An 18436-nucleotide genomic window follows, 5' to 3' on the forward strand; every position below is an offset into this window, starting at 1 on the left:
AGAACCAAGAAGAATAATGTGCCCACTCTCCTCTCAGAGTCTGCCCTGGCCCTGGCTTAAATGTTCGGTATATTCAAGGGGAGAAAAAAAGATGTGACACTAACTAGGGGAAGCTGTATATACAGATTTATGTATTTGCAGAGATGTCTAAAATAGATGCCAGAAATGGGAAAAAAAATGGTGAAATACATGGCTCTATCTAGGTTTTGATAGAAAATTGAGAGGCATCCATAAATGAAAATTAACTAAAAATAAAGGTGTCATTTGAGTAAGTTGAATATGCATGTACTTTATCTCAAACTTCCTTGTGATTTCCAGAATATTTTTGTATCATTTAGAGATTCAGCTTTGAAAGGCTTGAGATAATAACTTAGAGGTTCACACACAAAAGAAGAATCTGGGTACAATCAGGATGAAGAGGAGCTATGAGTAACAGGCTGGTAACCACGAATAGTATAACATATAAATGTTCAAAGGACAATTTTCCATTCTTGATACATTTTGACATTTACCTTTCAATTAGATATTCATAATGTTTTAATATGTCAAATTATATAAATATATAAAAAGATGTATAAATATCATCATGAGGCTAGCTTATCACTCTCTTTTAACAACTTAAAAAAAAATACCATGTTCTAATCTGCTAGCCTTAAAGCAAATTTCTATTGAATCTAGATAAATTAATCACTAGCATTAAAAATAGATATTGTTAGTCAGACTGCGATAAGGATATGGGTAAGGAAACCAGTATTTTAGGCCATACATTTTCATCTGCCTAAGAGCTGTGCAATCATTGCCACCAAAGTATAGCAAAGGAGAGTGAATGAGTGCCCCTGGGAAGGCACTGAAGGAGCAGTTGGCAAGAAGTCTAAGATCATTTTGAGGACTTATATCTAAATTTTTAATCAGTGAAAAAAATTGTGATTTGTACTCTATTATACATCCATATTTATTACAATAAAGAAAAATTAAAAATATTTTTCTCTAATAGCATAATGACACATTATATCTTTTTGTAAAATCAGAAAACATATTAGCATCTTAAAGACTGAGAAGACTTTCACTGAAGAAACATGTTTCCTGGTTTTCACTTGACATTTCTCAAATGGATGCAACCCTAGAAGCTTTTCTTTTTTTGCTGGTAACATTTATCAACATTCATCAGAGATTGTGTTGGATAATACTGTCTTGATTAGTCTTCAAACAAATCCTGTGAAAGGGATGACATCATCCATACCTTTTTGGGACCCATCAAGGTCACCAAACTAATAAGTAACAGAGGAAAGACTCGCACTCTGATCTTCAGGCCAAGTCCAGAAATTTTTTCTTTCCACTTGGCTACAGTTCTTTCTCATCCCCACCGGTACCTTCATGCTCCATTTATTTTTAACCCATATGTCCCATGCTGAAGGAAATTGCTTGTGCTGCCACTTCACGCAGCACTTTAGGATTTTATTCCAATTTTAAGAGAGAATTCTTGATAACAGAATTGCTGTGTTAAATATTTGTTTAATGCTAAAGCAGAAAACCACTCATGAGTAACACAGGCAGTTAAAGGGTACCATCTGGAGCAAAAGGCATCTGCAAGTGTCCTTATTTAAGAACCAGTTTACAAATAATAACAGACCCCTGGAATTAAGCAGTTAGCTCCTTTGTCATATGTAACAGCTTTCAAGGGAAATAGCTTGCTTCATTGCTTTTAAATGTTCAGAAACAGAAATACTAGGATATTTTAGCTCTTTCCTTAGAAATGACAAGATGAGAATCTCTTAAACCAGTAATACCGAGTAACACATAATCCAGTTCCTATTCTCCAGTTTCATAAACACAAACAAGAAATAAAGTTTCACATCTAGAAAAGGATGAGCAAAGAAATTAAACTTACCTAGTTTACAGTACAATAAAGAAAGAACAGATGCATTTTGGAATTAAAAAAAAGATGAATCAAAAGACTCACTTCATAACAAGCAGAAATATTGTACAAATCAGACAAACTTTCTAGTTATTATTTGTTGCAAATTATGTTTCCAGTTTTATACTTTGCTTGTCTGCATAGCATTCATCAAAATTAGATTCTGATTATTTTGTACTCTGTATGGCATATCATGTGTGCTCAAGAAATATTTGTAGAATATATCGTTGTAGATGAAAAGAAAGAGATAGACATAGGCACAGAAATGACAGAATATAATCAGACTATTCCTTTATGGAAAGAAATGCAAAGCTATTCTCAGACCTAGAAAATCATAGCTCCTTAGGACAATGTTTTCCTATCTTAAAATGGTAATATCTGTGCTGTACACTGTACTCTAAGGTAAACAGAAAGATATTGTTCGAAATCAAAAAAGACCAGCCAGGGGCTGTTGACGGTGTTACGCTGGCAACTGGAGGACTTGCAAGGCCATACCCAGACCTATGGGGAATCAAACTCTCTGCCAACTTGGCCCCAGAGACTCAGATCTTTTCTTTCATTTGCATTCTTCCAATCAATTGTATAGACCTCATTGAAAGCAGCTTTTTTTTTATATGAATTTATTTGTTCATGTCCCTTACATTAGTATTGAACAAGCATATTAACATAAAGAAGCCCAGGCTTACTTGTAGAACCCTAGGAACACCTAAAATTACCCAGTATCTATTTTCATCCCATGTTTTTTTCTTTCCTCTGTAGACAAAAGCAACTTTTTAAAGACAATTAGATTTGGATATGTACAATACCATCATTAAAATATACTGAAATCACACACATATGCATAATTCATAAAAAAAATTCTCAAGATCCTAAACACAACAGTAATTTGTTTATAAATTTGTATTTTTATTATCACAGTTTTCTGTAGTGTAATGTACATCTCATACTCTGACCTTAAATATTTTCCTCTCACACTCTTCTCAAAAGAAGACCACATCAGTGTCTCTGAGAGTTAAAGAAGGTGAGATAATGAGGGAAAGTGCTATGAAAATCCCAAACAATTACAGAAATGTAAATACTGTAGAGCAAATAAACAAACCACCCAGGAGGAATATAGATAGAGAGATAGATTAGAGAGAGAGAGATTTTGTAGTTGTTGTTGACTTGCTAAATCATGTCCGACTCTCTGCAATCCCGTGGACTGTAGCCTGCCAGGCTCCTTTTCAAATGAGATTGTCTCTACAAGAATACTGGAGTATTGCCATTTCCTTCTCCAGGGGATTCCCCACCCATATATCAAACCCGCGTCTCCTGCTTTGGCAGATGGATTCTTTACCACTGAGACACCTAGATATATATATAGATATGGATATTGAATATTAAATTGTTTCTGACTTTTCATGAATAAATAATCTAAGTCTCTCTTGTTTTTTCTCTTATTAGCTAATTTATTCTACTTAAAAATATTATGGTAAGTAGTTATTTAGTTAGAATTGCATTTTTATTTTAAGAATAGCTGTTTGATAAGGCTCCCTAAGTGTCTTCTCATAGATACTTTGTGTCTATATGCTGTATGTGTATTTGAGAGGATACTGACTCTCACCAGTGCACCTTCAGATGGCCAATGCTTTAGAATAGGTAACACAATCTAAATCCTAAATTTCCTTCTTAAATTCTTAGAGGAAAGAGTATTCTTTTCCACACGTAGCTCCATTTTCCTTTTCCTCCCTAATTCCTTGGCCCCTTGCAAACCTCCACATCCTATGGGTGAATAGTATTAAGGCCTTTTCAAGTCCTTTTTTTTTTTAATTTAAATTTTCTACTTAGTAAAGATCGTGGTTAAAGTCTAGATAGTAGGTATAGAAAATCTTAGCTATGTAAATTCCATTTCTTCTCCTTAGGTTCTGCCCTATTGCTGAGATTTTGTGTTGTCCCATATAAATACAGTTATTTAAATACAATTACTAGACTAAAGAGAGGCTTCCCTAGTGGCTCAGAGGGTAAAGCATCTGTCTGCAATGCAGGAGACCCAGGTTCAATTCCTGGGTTGGGAAGATCCCCTAGACAAGGAAATGGCAGCCCATGCCAGTATTCTTGCCTGGAAAATCCCAAGGATCGCGGAGCCTGGTAGGCTACCATCCATGGGGTCGCAAAGAGTCGGACACGACTGAGCGACTTCACTTCACTTCATTCAATAGAATAAAGAGAACACAGAAGGAAGCGTTATGTCAGTTATAGTTCAAAATATAGTGACAAAATAGTTTGGAATATCTAGCAACTCAGCTTTACCCAATTTCCTCTGTTCTGTTTCTGAAAATCTATCCCATCAAATCTCTTGCCCACTTTATAGGACCTGGGGAATATGAAGTGTGGACAGTTACTTTTGGAGCTAGAAAAGTGTGGGATTGGGAAAAATTCCCCAAAGCCTAGTTTCATCAAACTTCCTTCATGTTCAGTAGATGAGTAAATGCCCCTAGGTGGCCTCCATGATATTTATATAATATTGTGCTTTGTGCTTTTAACTTTTTCAGAGTGCTTTCACTTTTTTTTCATCTCATGGCTCCACATTTCTTTGGGTACCTGGAGTGATTGACTGTACCATATATTGTGCTTATCATAGCTTACACAAAACTTCCTATTTTGGTAACGTTTAAGATGTTCTTTGTATGCTGTGACACATTTTGGCAATTTGGGCAAAGAAAAATAAAGCATTCACTAATATAGTGTATTTGCAAATAGGTACAATAAGCTAGCTTTGCATAATGCTAGTAGGAATCAAAAGGTTTAATTTACAGAATGAATGACTGCATAATGCAGTCTTTAAATATAGAGAAAAAATAAGCCCTCTAAAAATGAAAGGCAACTTGGGCACTGTTTTTCTTTTTTTTCTTTTTTGCATAAATTCCTTAGAAGCTTTCATAAACTCATCTTTTTTCCTCAAGGTAATTGTGTTGAAAAGAAACCTGGAAAAAGCTAAATAATTGATCTGTACAGGCTTAAATGGAAACAACTTATCCTGTTCATCATGGGTGGGGATTGTAAATGCATGAATATGATTGATGCATTTATTATATTTGGAAGGATGGTATTAATGGGGTGACTTCCTGATGTTCATGCCATTTGCTTTTGTAGAACAATATATATGTTAAATTATTCAATGGTTAATTGTGGGGGTTGTTTGATTTTGATCTGACATTTTTATTTCCAGCACTAATTCAAATTTTAGTATTAAGTTGTAAAATAGAGTTCTAAAGTTGTAATGTGAAAATAAACTTCATCTGAATAAAAATTATGGCATAACTGGTATCTGATTTCTCTAGTGAACATATAGTTTCCACAGGAGCAGTGAAATATGCAAATATTTACACATACACACACAAACATCTGTTTTTGAAGTCCATATGCAATTGTGTGAGTAGAGAGGGGGTTATGTCAGATCATTTAGTTTCTAAACTATGTCTGGTTTAAAGCAAGATTTAAATGCATTTGAGAAACCTGAGCTTCTTCAATTTATATGATGAAGATATACTTACATTAATTAATCAGAACTATTTATATAACACTTATTATGTGCCAGGCTCTTCACTAAGCATTTTATGTGTAAAAGTTCATGTGATTATGTCAAGAAAAGAACAAGATGAATTTTATCATTGTTCTCACAATGTATTTTATCATTTATCATTACAGATGAGAAAACAAAGCACAGAATGTTTAATGGATTCAAGGGTGCATGGTAGCATATGGATAATCTCCATGGTAGATAAAGGGGGACAGAGAGCTTATCTGTCTTATTTGCTCTCTGTTGTTTCCTATTGCCTAGACCTAGAACACTGCAATAAACAAAGTGGCCATTTAGCCTATTTTAGTAAATGAGTAAATCTCATCAAATTATCATTGATGCCTATTTTTGGAGTGAAAATCTCAAATTTTTAGTTATGACCATGTTGGTTCTACTAGTGATAAAAACAGAAATAATCAATCCATTTTATAAATGTAAATACCTGGAACAACCACACAAAAAAAGAACAGAAGGATAAGGGTACATTGCAAAGGGTATGCCTTTGTCTAAGCACACTCATCTAAGCTTTCCTTTAAATCTAAAATCCTAGAATGTAGGGGGAACAAAATAAGATCAGATTCTCTTTTAGCTCACTCTCTTCTTTCCCTTTTATCCTCCCTTGCCACCAGCCATACCCTTTTGGACTAAATATAACAACTTGTTTCACTCTTTCTTGTTTTTGTTGTTGTTTTCCCTGAAAGTGGAAAGAAACAGAAATTCCAGCTGTGTTCCATTTATTCAGACATTGAACACAAATAACTATTTCATTTTTATTCAAACTTCCTACATCCACACTTTACACTCATAATGAAACCAAACATTTTATTGAGAAAACAGATGCAAGCAGACAAAATCACCTCACTTTTACAGATTCCCCAGACTAATTGCCAGAGTCCCTATGTATCTGGCCTGTTTTCTGTCTTTGCTCCAACTGAGGAATAGACTCTCTTGTCGTCCCTATTCATCCCTCTTTCCTATTTAAAGGTAATTGTTCAGCAATTATTTCTTTGATCTCCTGCACCATTAATTTCTCCCTCACTCCAAAACCATTTCTATCAGCATACAAACAGGCTAAATTGTATTCACTTTTAAAAATAAAAACTCCCTTGACCCTCTATCTGCTCCTCTGTCACAGCAAAAATTCTGGTTGAGTATAGCAGGAAGTCTCAACTCTTTTATCTCCCATTCTTATCTCACATAACAAACATAATTAAAATTTAGTAACTCCAATTGTACTTAGAAAAAAATCCAAATTCCTTAATATGACCCACAGTATTTTAAAGAACCTGACTCCTTCTCTTCCCATTTCATCCTCTTCCAATCACACACACCATGCTCTTCACAGACTCATCTTTCTCTGTCCCTTGAAAAGCCAAGTTGTTTGCAACCTTAGGGCAATTACCTACTGTTGCTTCTGCCTGGAGCACTTAACTTCGTAAGTATCAAATAGCTAGTTACTTTTCATTCAAGTTATATCAAATACCATCTGTTTAGAGAGGATTTCCTGAGCTCACTATGTGAGATGCTTGTATTACTTATATTTAGCTAGGTGACAAATCACCCCCAAAATGTTGCAGTTTAAAATATCAATATCACACTGTTGCTTTACCATCATCTATGTATCTCACCATTTCTGTCAGGACTTCAGGAAAAGCTGGATTAGGTGTTTTTACTCAGAAACTTGAAGTTATAGTTCAGATATCAGCTGGGGCTAGTTATCCAAAGGCTTGACTGAGGCTGGTAATCCACCTCCATGACAGCTCACCCACATGGCTAGCAAGTTGATGTGGGTAACTTGGTTTCTCTCCAGATGGATTTCTTCAAAGAACTCTTCGTGTATTTTACAATGTGGAGATTGAGATTGATTTTCCGCAGAGCAGGCAGTCCAAGAGATCAAGGCAAAAACTTCAACGCCTTTATGACATGGCTTCAGAAGTAACACACCATATTCTCTTGATCTTACTGGCCAGCAATGATTAAATATGGGAGAGTTATACATAAGGATGTGAATACTGGAGGGCACTTTGGAGCTTACTTTGTTTTGTATTGTTGTTGTCTTTTTACTTAAATTTCACCACCCATTCCTCCATTTTGAATAGGATTCTTTGCTATTAAAGTTCAGTAGAGTAGCAGAATACAGTAGTGTCTTGATCAATACTTGTTCTAATTTCTAGCATGCATATGCTGACAGAATGAGAAAAAAGAAAACATTTCTCAGGTTCCCTTGTAACTAAGCTTCAAGATATGAATTAAGTTTACCCATCCATCCAGTCATACTGGCATAAGTTCCTAGTTTAGAACTTAGTCACATGGAAAAATAGTCGTATAAGATCCATATTGCTGATCTGCCATTATTACTGGTAACATTTCTGGCACAGCTGACTATTCTGGGGCAAGTAGTTATAAGAACAGCTTTTTGATTCAGGAAATTCCTGATTACAGAAGAGGCAATAGCTGTCTGGGTGCTCCATTTCTATGGTATGGTTTTAGGAGTTGTCATAGCATTCAGAGTTGAGTCTCTCTCTCTTTTTTTTTTCTTTTCCAGCATTCCCAGTGATTTAGGAGCTACCATTATCTTTTAATAAATTACTTTCTGCTTTCCTTACCTAGAGTTCTGTCATCTGTAACTAAAACCCTAATCATTACAAGTTACATTAGCTGTGTCAACCAAAATAATGCCTAGGCAGTCTCTGTTGTGTCTGTGTCTGTGTCTGTGTGTGCACATGTACATGCAGGCCTTATATATAAATGTCTGCATCATAACACCTCTCTCATCTGTGAAAAGCAGTCCCTGCAGGAACTTTCAATCTCTCCTTTCTTCTCTGTTGTGGGTTTCAGATTTTCTCTCGATTTCCTTCTCTGCTCCACTCACCTTATACTTCCTATTACTGTCTCCTATGCCCAAGTTCACCCAACAATAGGAGAGTTAGTGGTTGCAAAGAAGACACAATTAATAACTGTTTTCATTCAACACTTCCCACTCTCTCATTAGAAAGTTCTAATAGTCTTATCACAAAAGGGGTAAATTCCCAAATTCAGATACTTGTCCCATTTTCCTATCATTTTTTGTCCTATCATTTTTTTTCTTTCCTATCATTTTTTTGTGCTATCATCTAAGACCTCAAGGTCTTAGATCTTTTACACTGCTGTAATAAAATATTTAAGAAGATATCAGTCAAAATTGTTCTGAAATTTAAATTCATCTCACTTCAGTACTTAGAAATTATCATTAATGTTCATATCTTCCATAGACTCAAATAGAGAAAAATAGTTTTAAAATTTGGAACTCTATGGGTTTTCAGGGAGAGGTATAAGTAGAAAGCAAAGTATAAATAGCACAGCAGGAAAGATTTTTTACCTAACCTCCACTTCCTACTTCCTTGTATTTATTCGCTATTAAAGGCTATACCAGACCACCTGACCTGCCTCTTGAGAAATCTGTATGCAGGACAGGAAGCAACAGTTAGAACTGGACATGGAACAACAGACAGTTCCAAATAGGAAAAGCAGTACATCAAGGCTGTATATTGTCACCTGCTTATTTAACTTATATGCAGAGTACATCATGAGAAACGCTGGACTGGAAGAAACACAAGCTGGAATCAAGATTGCTGGGAGAAATATCAATAACCTCAGATATACAGATGATACCACCCTTATGGCAGAAAGTGAAGAGGAGCTAAAAAGCCTCTTGATGAAAGTGAAAGAGCAGAGCGAAAAAGTTGGCTTAAAGCTCAACATTCAGAAAATGAAGATCAGGGCATCTGGTCCCGTCACTTCATGGGAAATAGATGGGGAAACAGTGGAAACAGTGTCAGACTTTATTTTGGGGGGCTCCAAAATCACTGCAGATGGTGACTGCAGCCATGAAATTAAAAGACGCTTACTCCTTGGAAGAAAAGTTATGACCAACCTAGATAGCATATTCAAAAGCAGAGATATTACTTTGCCGTCTAAGGTCCATCTAGTCAAGGCTATGGTTTTTCCTGTGGTCATGTATGGATGTGAGAGTTGGACTGTGAAGAAGGCTGAGCGCCGAAGAACTGATGCTTTTGAACTGTGGTGTTGGAGAAGACTCTTGAGAGTCCCTGGGACTGCAAGGAGATCCAACCAGTCCATTCTGAAGGAGATCAACCCTGGGATTTCTTTGGAAGGAATGATGCTAAAGCTGAAACTCCAGTACTTTGGCCACCTCATGAGAAGAGACTTTGATGCTGGGAGGGATTGGGGGCAGGAGGAGAAAGGGACGACAGAGGATGAGATGGCTGGATGGCATCACGGACTCGATGGACATGAGTCTGAGTGAACTCTGGGAGATGGTGATGAACAGGGAGGCCTGGCGTGCTGCGATTCATGGGGTCGCAAAGAATCAGACACGACTGAGTGACTGAACTGAACTGAACTGAACTGAAAGGCTATAGAAAAATTTCAAAAGTCCCATGTGCTTGAGTAACACACATGATCTTGGGACTGTGTGAAAAAGGTAAACAGTACATGCATGAAATTACTGTTTAACAAGCTACATAGGAAATGCCATGGCCTCCTTATTTCTGCCCAGTGGAGCAGCTGCTTTCAGTTTAGACTTTTCCCAACAAAGAGACCTTAAAATCCTATGCCTATGGCCACAACATGCATTAGAAAAGCAGACAAAGATTTCAGGGAATGGAATGACAGAGAATTGTAGAATCACACAGTTCCAGCCAGCATTTGGCAGAGCATAACGGATAACAGTAAAACCTCCCATAGTATTCAATTGATAAAGACTCAGTACTTAAAGACTGCTTTGAAGACGTGTGTAATAAAATACCAGTGAAATGGGGTGCCTGGAATGCCTGGTGAGGTAGGGCTTTAATTTGTTTTAAGGAGCAGAGTACCAGCTGCTCCTCTGTTTAGAAAGAGGTAAAAAAGTCATCGTAAAGCCATTCTTCTCTACTCCGTGCAGTTATGCAAATGTAAGACATAAAGTCATTCCTCACTGAACAAATCTTCTGTTAGACTTAGCAGGGCTGCACCTAACTCTTGGTAATCAGAGCCTCAGAAGTGGGTGCACCAATTTGTATAAGGAACTTTGGTGAATGAAGGAGGCAAAATCTCAACCACTTTTTCCTGACTTCAAAATTAAGGAAAACTGTTCAATGAAGAGAAGTAGCCTTGACTAAATTTGCTAACATTTCAGAGACTCTTAAGAGGAATTCACTGGGAGTCAACAGAGAGAGACTATTGGATTGACCTGGGCTCAGTGGGATTTCTTAAGGAGGGAAGGCTACAAGTATCCTGGTCTATGATTCTAGAAAGAGTAACAGAAAGCTATAAACTTGGGGCTCAAATACAGAGCACCAATATAGTTTGCATAAAGATCTGAACCCTCAAATGCACCTTCACTAGAAAAAAAAAAAAAAAGAGCATTCGATAGTAACACTATGGTGATAAAAATGCAGTGAACTTATTGGACGCTCCTGATATTCCCTCTTTTCATCTGTCTTTCAGAAGCAGGACTGTCTTGTGGGCCATGGCAAAACCTTGCAAGACTAGTATCTTCCTGATCTAGTTTGTATTTGTGTACAGACTTCTCAGGATTATAGTATGGAAATGTGGTGGTATGAGATGATGCTAGTGACATAGTAAGAAACAGAAGCCAGAATTCAAATCTAGGAGAAATACCAAAAATAATTTTTCCAGTCATATAAAGTAATTATTTCAGAGTTTTAGGGTGTAGTTAAGGTTTAAGTAGTTGGGCTTCCCTGGTGGCTCAGATGGTAAAGCATCTGCCCGCAGATGACCTGGGTTCGATCCCTGGATTGGGAAGATCCCCTGGAGAAGGAAATGGCACCCCACTCCAGTACTCTTGCCTAGAAAATCCCATGAATGGAGGAGCCTGATAGGCTATAATCCATGGGATCACAAAGACTCAGACATGATTGAGCATGCACACATGTATTGCCAACCACAAGAATTAATTTACCCCTCCCCCTCCCAAATACTCAGTATCAGTCCAGCAGAGATATTGACACATCTCAAGTGTTCAGGGTGGTAACAGGCCTCAGATATCTGTCATTCAACAAAAACTTCCCACATCATCATTTACTTCTTAGTTTTCTGAGAAAACTCATGAAAAGTCTCTCTTCTCTTCAATTTGTCTGTCTTTTCCCTGAACAAGTTTAGGCTTAAAGAGAAAACAAACCAGCACAGAGAAGAGTGGAAGTGGGAGTTGCCTTTTGGGGTCCTAACCACCACTTCAACACGTGGCCCTGTCCATAGAGGTTGTCAAGAACTCCACAACACAAGAAGTTCAGAGCTGGGGACTCAAAATTTGGTAGCATTCTTGGGTTTTAGGAAGAAATGAGCTATAAGACTTCTCACATCTTTCAACTTTACTAGTGAGAACAAAGCACAGATTAATTTAATATCAATAGAGTGTCTTGCCACTTCATCTCAAGTTAAATACACATACCTCCAACAGCTATTTTTATATAGAGATAACTTAAGTAGTGGCCAATATTGCTCATTGTTCAGAATAAACAAAACTAGGTAAGCCATGGTATTTATTACATAATGTTGTTGGTTCTACCTCAAGGTGGCACAAATTATGAATGCTTCAGAGAAGAGAGAGGAAAAAATTATTTATTAGAAACAGTAGGATAGTGATATAGAAATAGAAACAGGTAGGTAAACTCCTGAAACTAGGGGGTAAAGTGGAAAGAAAGCATTTAACCCTCCCCCTTCCAAGCTTTTATCCTGCTCCTGTATCACTCTCCAGCCTTTGACCTCTATGAGGCTGATGTCCAGGCAACAGGTATTATACCATTGCCTTTGGGATATAGGTTAATAACTATCCCTACTGCCCAGTCCATAATAGGAGGAAATTCCTCAGTTTTACTGGGGTGATGATTTTCTGTTTTGTTGAGCTGAATCTCTGAATTTCATTTTTTGTTCCTGAATTCATTTCTGTCCCAAAGGAAACATCATTTTTCAAGGTGATTCAATTCTACTTGACTGTACAGATTTTGTAGCATTATTGGATTAAATCGGCCTTATGGGTTTACCTTAGGAACCCAGCCACCATTTATAATATTTTCTATGAGGGAAATGCATTTCAAGCTCTAAACTACCAGATGTACAAAAAGCTCATTAGTAAACCAGTAATGTCCTTTCTTTTCTGTGCAGTACCTTTGCCCATGAGAGAAACAACCACACTGGTATGAACTACCTTCTTTTAACTAACTTCTTTTATCAGTTGGAATGCTTTTGTCTGTAAGTGATAGAAGACACTGTTAAGTGGGGCTTAAACAATAAGGACACTTATTATGACATTCAGCAAGAAGTCCAGAAAGAAGCAGATCTAAGAACTGGCTCAGCAGCCTAGCAATGGCTTAAAGTACCTAAGCTCTTTCTAATCTTCAGCTTTGCCATGCTCTACATGTCATCAATCTCCCTCATCCCAGTCCCTAGGCAGCAACAACTCCATGCATTAAATCCTCATAACTACATCCAAGGACTGGAAAGCAAAGGGGACTGAGGTGTTTTTCTCCTCATATACAGTTCTTTCATCAAAAAGAAACCTTTTTCAGAAGGCTTGCAATAAATCAGGTCCTATTGGCCAAAACTGAGTTAAATCCAATGAAACCCTGGTGAAAGCGATTGAGATTATGGCCTATATGCTTCATGTTTTCTACACTTGGCTGGAGTGGGGCTCATCTTCCCTGAGCACATTTTTCCCAAACTTGAACAAAATGAGGGTTTAATTAGGAAGGAGAAGAGATGACTGGTTATTGGTAGGTAACCAATAGCATGCCACACTGTAATTTTACTTCTCTTTGTGTTCTCTTGCTTGAGAGGTTTACTCTAGTATGGTAACATATGGCACCAGGCTACAAAGATGAGACTTTAATGGGATACAAAGCACATTAACAAAATGTGTGCTAAATTGCAATGCTATGGTTGTGCTGCAAACTCAATGTTGTGAAATTATATTCCTGATTAGACAGTATAAATAGTGCAATGCCAGTTTGAATGTTAGAGTGATTCATTGAGCTTAAAGACATAAAGCATGGAAAGCTCTCTAGTGTTAACTATGCTCACTTTTCACTGACCTATGTCCAATGAGCCAAAATTTAAACCATGTGAAATTCACATCTAAACAAGAGTGTTGTTAATATGGTACTTAATACTCAATGAACTCTTGGCAGCTTTTCAATGATTAGTGACACAGAAAATCTTTGTCCAGGGACTATTAGCAGTAGTTTTCTCAAAGCAATACCCCTTGAATTAGAATCACATATATAACCAACAACACAATCACCAGATACCCTTCTCCAGTAAAACTCTCAGATGTTTTGTTTAATATAGATCATTACTCTGTAAAGATCATACTCCTTATCACAAGACTGTGCAAAGATAATTCACATATTACAAAGCACAGCTTAAGCCATCCTCTTTGTCTTAAAAAGGTATTACAACTTCTACCATAGGCCCCAAAGAGAGGAAAACTGGGTTCTAATACCTACTCAACTCCAGGAAAGTAACCTGACATACACGGAGCTACAGAAAGACTTGATATTACCCATGTCTAAAACAAAGGTGCAACACTTAAATACACAAAACTAAAAGTCAGGGGTCTTCTAGAAAGTTTCCTAAGAATACAATGTGGACCAGAGAAGACAGGATAATTCTTCCAAAACCGTGTCACTGCTTGCAACTTTTGACCAGGTCTGGGTCTGAGAGAGGATATACCTTCTGTATGCTTCTCTCCCCTAACTTTGAAACATGTAGTCATGAAAACCATGTGCCATTATGACTATCTTTGACTCACCTCTCTTCTTTTGGGGCTTCAAGATGAGTGAAGAATGGATTCCCAAAATTATTTATTGAATTTCAAAAATTTCTTCTCCCAAACTTCAGCTGGGAGGTGAAAATAAAAGGACTGTCAAAAAAGATAGTCTTTTCACTTCGTCTGATCTTAACATGTGCCTGAAAGTGAAGAAAGCAATTCTTAAAGAACATATAACATGCGTTTTCTTTTTGCACAAAACAAAAGGAAGAGGAAAAGACAATAAAGAGAAGGACACACTTAAATGCACACTTAAGGACACACTTAAATGGGAAAGAAATATTTTTAAACTACAGTGAAAACGGTCATAGAAATTTCAGTCACTGGCAGTTAATGCAATTTTAAAATTAGAAATAAAAGAGATGAGGTAACCAAAAGCTTTACATCATCTAAATTTTAATCGCTAATGGCCATATTGCTTGCAATGAACATGATAACACTTCAGTGTCCTGTCAAATTTGAATTATGATCTTTATCAATTTATCAACAATTATTTATTGGCACTTCAGCACTAGGCGTGGCTCTGAGTAAAGAAATATAAAGAGCATGTAAAAAACAAAGTCTGCTTCAAGGAGTTTATACCATAGTTTGAGGGACTATTTTACTTGAAATAACACAGCATAATATAGGTACTATATATATTAAATGCTAAATTTACATGCAATCTAAAATGTGACACATATTCATACATTTCTAATATTTTATTTCTCTTCTGCTTTTCTCTTTTGTACATTCAGTTCCTCTCCATTACCTTGGCTATTGATCTTTTTAATGTGGGTGAAGCACCAGGCCTAATGTACTGTAGATTCTGTCTGAAGCTTGTGTTTGTGACATTCTCTGTCTGTCTTTAAAAATAAAACTAAGCTGAGGTATTCCTAAACTTTTTAGAACATGAATAACTTCTGATTGCTTAGAAATTGTTTGGAGTTACTTCTCAGGAAAGAACAGACGTTTGTAAAGCTGAAGAACTAATTGGGCTTTGCACAGTTCTGTCAAACATGGGAAAGCTTCTGTCTATCCAGACACCTGGCAGAAAATAACAAAAGGTTTTCACTGACATGCAAAGCAAGAGTTCATTTAATTTTTCAAAATTCTATTTTCAACACTATGTTCATTAGTTGAGCTTATCTTTCTTGTCCCTAATTATGTTGTTTAGATGCTGAAAGCTTTACTTTTTAAAAACATGTGTAACCAATTACAAAATTAATAAATATCTACGCTTAATTGGAGAACGGATAGAGGTAACATTATGATCCTGAAAAAAACCTCAACAAAGTAACTATGATATTCAAATATTTTTTAAAAAACTATATATGCTTTAAAAAGTGAAGTATCTAGTTATAATTATTTCTTTTTCCTTTCAAGAATTAACCAACTGAATACAGCTTTTATTAAATCAGTTCTACATTCTATCAAATGTGGAAATGTTATCTAATTGTTTAATTAGTAAATGAGTATATTAATTTACTAATATAAATTATAGTAATTTCATTACTATAGATCATTTTCAAAATATTTTCTTCCTGAAACTGAGAAATTTGAATTGGAGATGCATAACAAAACATCTACTTGGTGAGTCTTTTATGTATTGATAGACAAATGTGTAAAAAATGATTTTAATCTCATTGAAAGGGAATTGTCTTAATAGCCCTATTTCTTCCCATCATATTGTGAAATAATATTTTAATTGTTCAACAATTCCTATAAATAAAAGGAAATTGCCTTTCTAAAAAAGTAGGCCAATAAAGTAGGCCAACTTGTTTATGAAGCAAAGTATTTTCATCCACTTGCTCATAGTTCTTGGCTTTTGACAAGATGTCTCTGACATCTGAAATGGAAATATTCACTCTATAATTATACAACTTCATATATTTTTTCATATATATATTCATGCTAAAAATTTTTAGATGAGCTTATTTGAATAATGCAGGCCATCCATTAAAACTAAGGAATTTATTCAACTGCATTTATGATTCATAAGTATATCCTCATATGACATTGGAACTTTTTCCTACCAAACATTTTGTACATTGTTTTAAGGTTACAAAACTTTTTTGTATATTGTCACCTTTTGGCCACTTATTCTAAGCCAATTCCTGAACTCATCGTCATTCAGTCACTCAGCCATGTCCAACTCTTTGCGACTCTATGGACTGAAGCATGCCAGGCTTCCCTGTCCTTCACCCATCTTCCTGAGCTTGCTCAGACACATGTCCATTGTTTTGGTAGGTAATCCATACTCTACATTGTGGTCTGTAGCAACTAAATTATAAAGAGATGACAATGTGCAGCTGATCAATGATCTAAAGAGATATATATGCATGTGTGTTCAGTTGTGTTGGACTGTTTGCAACCCCATGGACTGTAGCCCACCAAGATCCTCTCTCCATGGAATTTTCCAGGCAAGAATGCTGGAGTTGAGTGCCATTTCCTTCTCCAGGGGATCTTCCCAACCCAGACATTGAACCCATGTCTCTTGCATCTCTGGAATTGGCAGGCAAATTCTTTACCACTGAGCTACCTGGGAAGCCTCTAAAGAAATAGACAATTGTTTAATGCTGTGCTTTAAGAAAAGAAGGGAAACTTTATAAAATGTTAGAGGAGTAGTACTTTCAAATGATTTACAGCTTTCCTTAAAACTGTGTAGCCTGATCACCTTTCCAGTTTGAACTTGCTTGTGGGCCTCATGAGATTAAAAATAGTTTCCAGAGAAGACTATATTTTCAGTTACCAAAATGTTATTACCATCACTGAGACATATTTATATTGAGACATTTAATTAACATTTAATTTATTATAACAAATCTCATGGTCTTAACACTCCATTTATTTCTTCCCATTATTTAGGAAACATAACTATCGAAATATTATAAAGTAATACATGTATTAGTCAATGACAGCCAAAATTATGTTGAATAATAAGCAACCCTAAAGTCTCAGTGACTTATAAAAACAAACAATTCTCTTCTCACACATCAAACTATGGGTTACCTATAGATCTACATATCACAGCTGGGCTCACCAGAGATTGATTAGGCTGGATTGGTTTCCAGAAGGTCAAGTTCAATTCTGCTCCATTTGTCTTTATCCTTGGGGAACCAGAGAATACTCAGCGCATATTTCTCTCATGGTGGACAGTGGAATCTCAGGAGATGATGCTTATTACACCACTACACTCAAAACCAGTTCTTATGTTATGGCTGCTTATACTCCATTTGCTAAAGCAGGTCACATGAACAAGGCCAACATTAATGTGGTGGGAAAATCTATCGCACCTATCCTGGTAGAAGATAATAAAATATTACCTGGCAAAGGGTTTGAGTGCATAATTCAATAATAGGGAGAATAAATATCTTCCATAATATCTCCATATTTTATGATAGATGTTCATGACTTTAAATTTGGAAAATATATGTACATAACTTGAGGAAAAAACTCTTGATCAGTAAGGTAAAATTATCCACTTGTATTAAGAATTTAAAGTTGAAAACTTAACTGGAATTTGTCAATTTACTTAACATGTAATTTTAACTTACAGGTAAGTTTCAGTTCAGTTCAATTCAGTCACACAGTTGTGTCCAACTCCTTGCGACCCCATGAACCGCAGCACACCAGGCCTCTCTGTCCATCACCAACTCCCAGAGTTCACTTAAACTAACGTCCATTGAGTTGGTGATACCATCTAACCATCTCATCCTCTGTCGTCCACTTCTCCTGCGTTCAATCTTTCCCCAAATCAGGGTCTTTTCAAATGAGTCAGTTCTTTGTATCAAGTAGCCAAAATATTGGAGTTTCAGCTTCAACATCAGTCCATCCAATGAACACCCAGGACTGATTTCCCATAGGATGGACTGGTTGGATCTCTTTGCAGTCCAAGGACTCTCAAGAGTCTTCTCCAACACCACAGTTCAAAAGCATCAATTCTTTGGCGCTCAGCCTTCTTCACAGTCCAACTCTCACATCCATACATGACTACCGGAAAAACCATAGACTTGACTAGACTGATCTTTGTTGGCAAAGTAATGTCTCTGCTTTTTAATATGCTGTTCGGGCTGGTCATAACTTTCCTTCCAAGGAGTAAACATCTTCTAATTTTATGGCTGCAATCACCATCTTCAGTGATTTTGGAGCCCCA

At 36.4% G+C, this 18436-nt stretch overlaps 1 long non-coding RNA gene across 1 annotated transcript; it reads left to right on the forward strand.

Moving 5' to 3' along the window:
- Positions 1 to 16418: 16418 nt before the first annotated feature.
- Positions 16419 to 17998, forward strand: LOC120853242. The gene is made up of 3 exons (XR_005718747.1): positions 16419 to 16520; positions 17355 to 17357; positions 17971 to 17998. It is a non-coding gene; the product is annotated as an uncharacterized LOC120853242 (long non-coding RNA).
- Positions 17999 to 18436: the final 438 nt, after the last annotated feature.

This window comes from Oryx dammah, unplaced genomic scaffold (assembly GCF_014754425.2).
Source record: "Oryx dammah isolate SB20612 unplaced genomic scaffold, SCBI_Odam_1.1 HiC_scaffold_2, whole genome shotgun sequence".
NCBI classification, from domain to species: Eukaryota; Metazoa; Chordata; class Mammalia; order Artiodactyla; family Bovidae; genus Oryx; species Oryx dammah.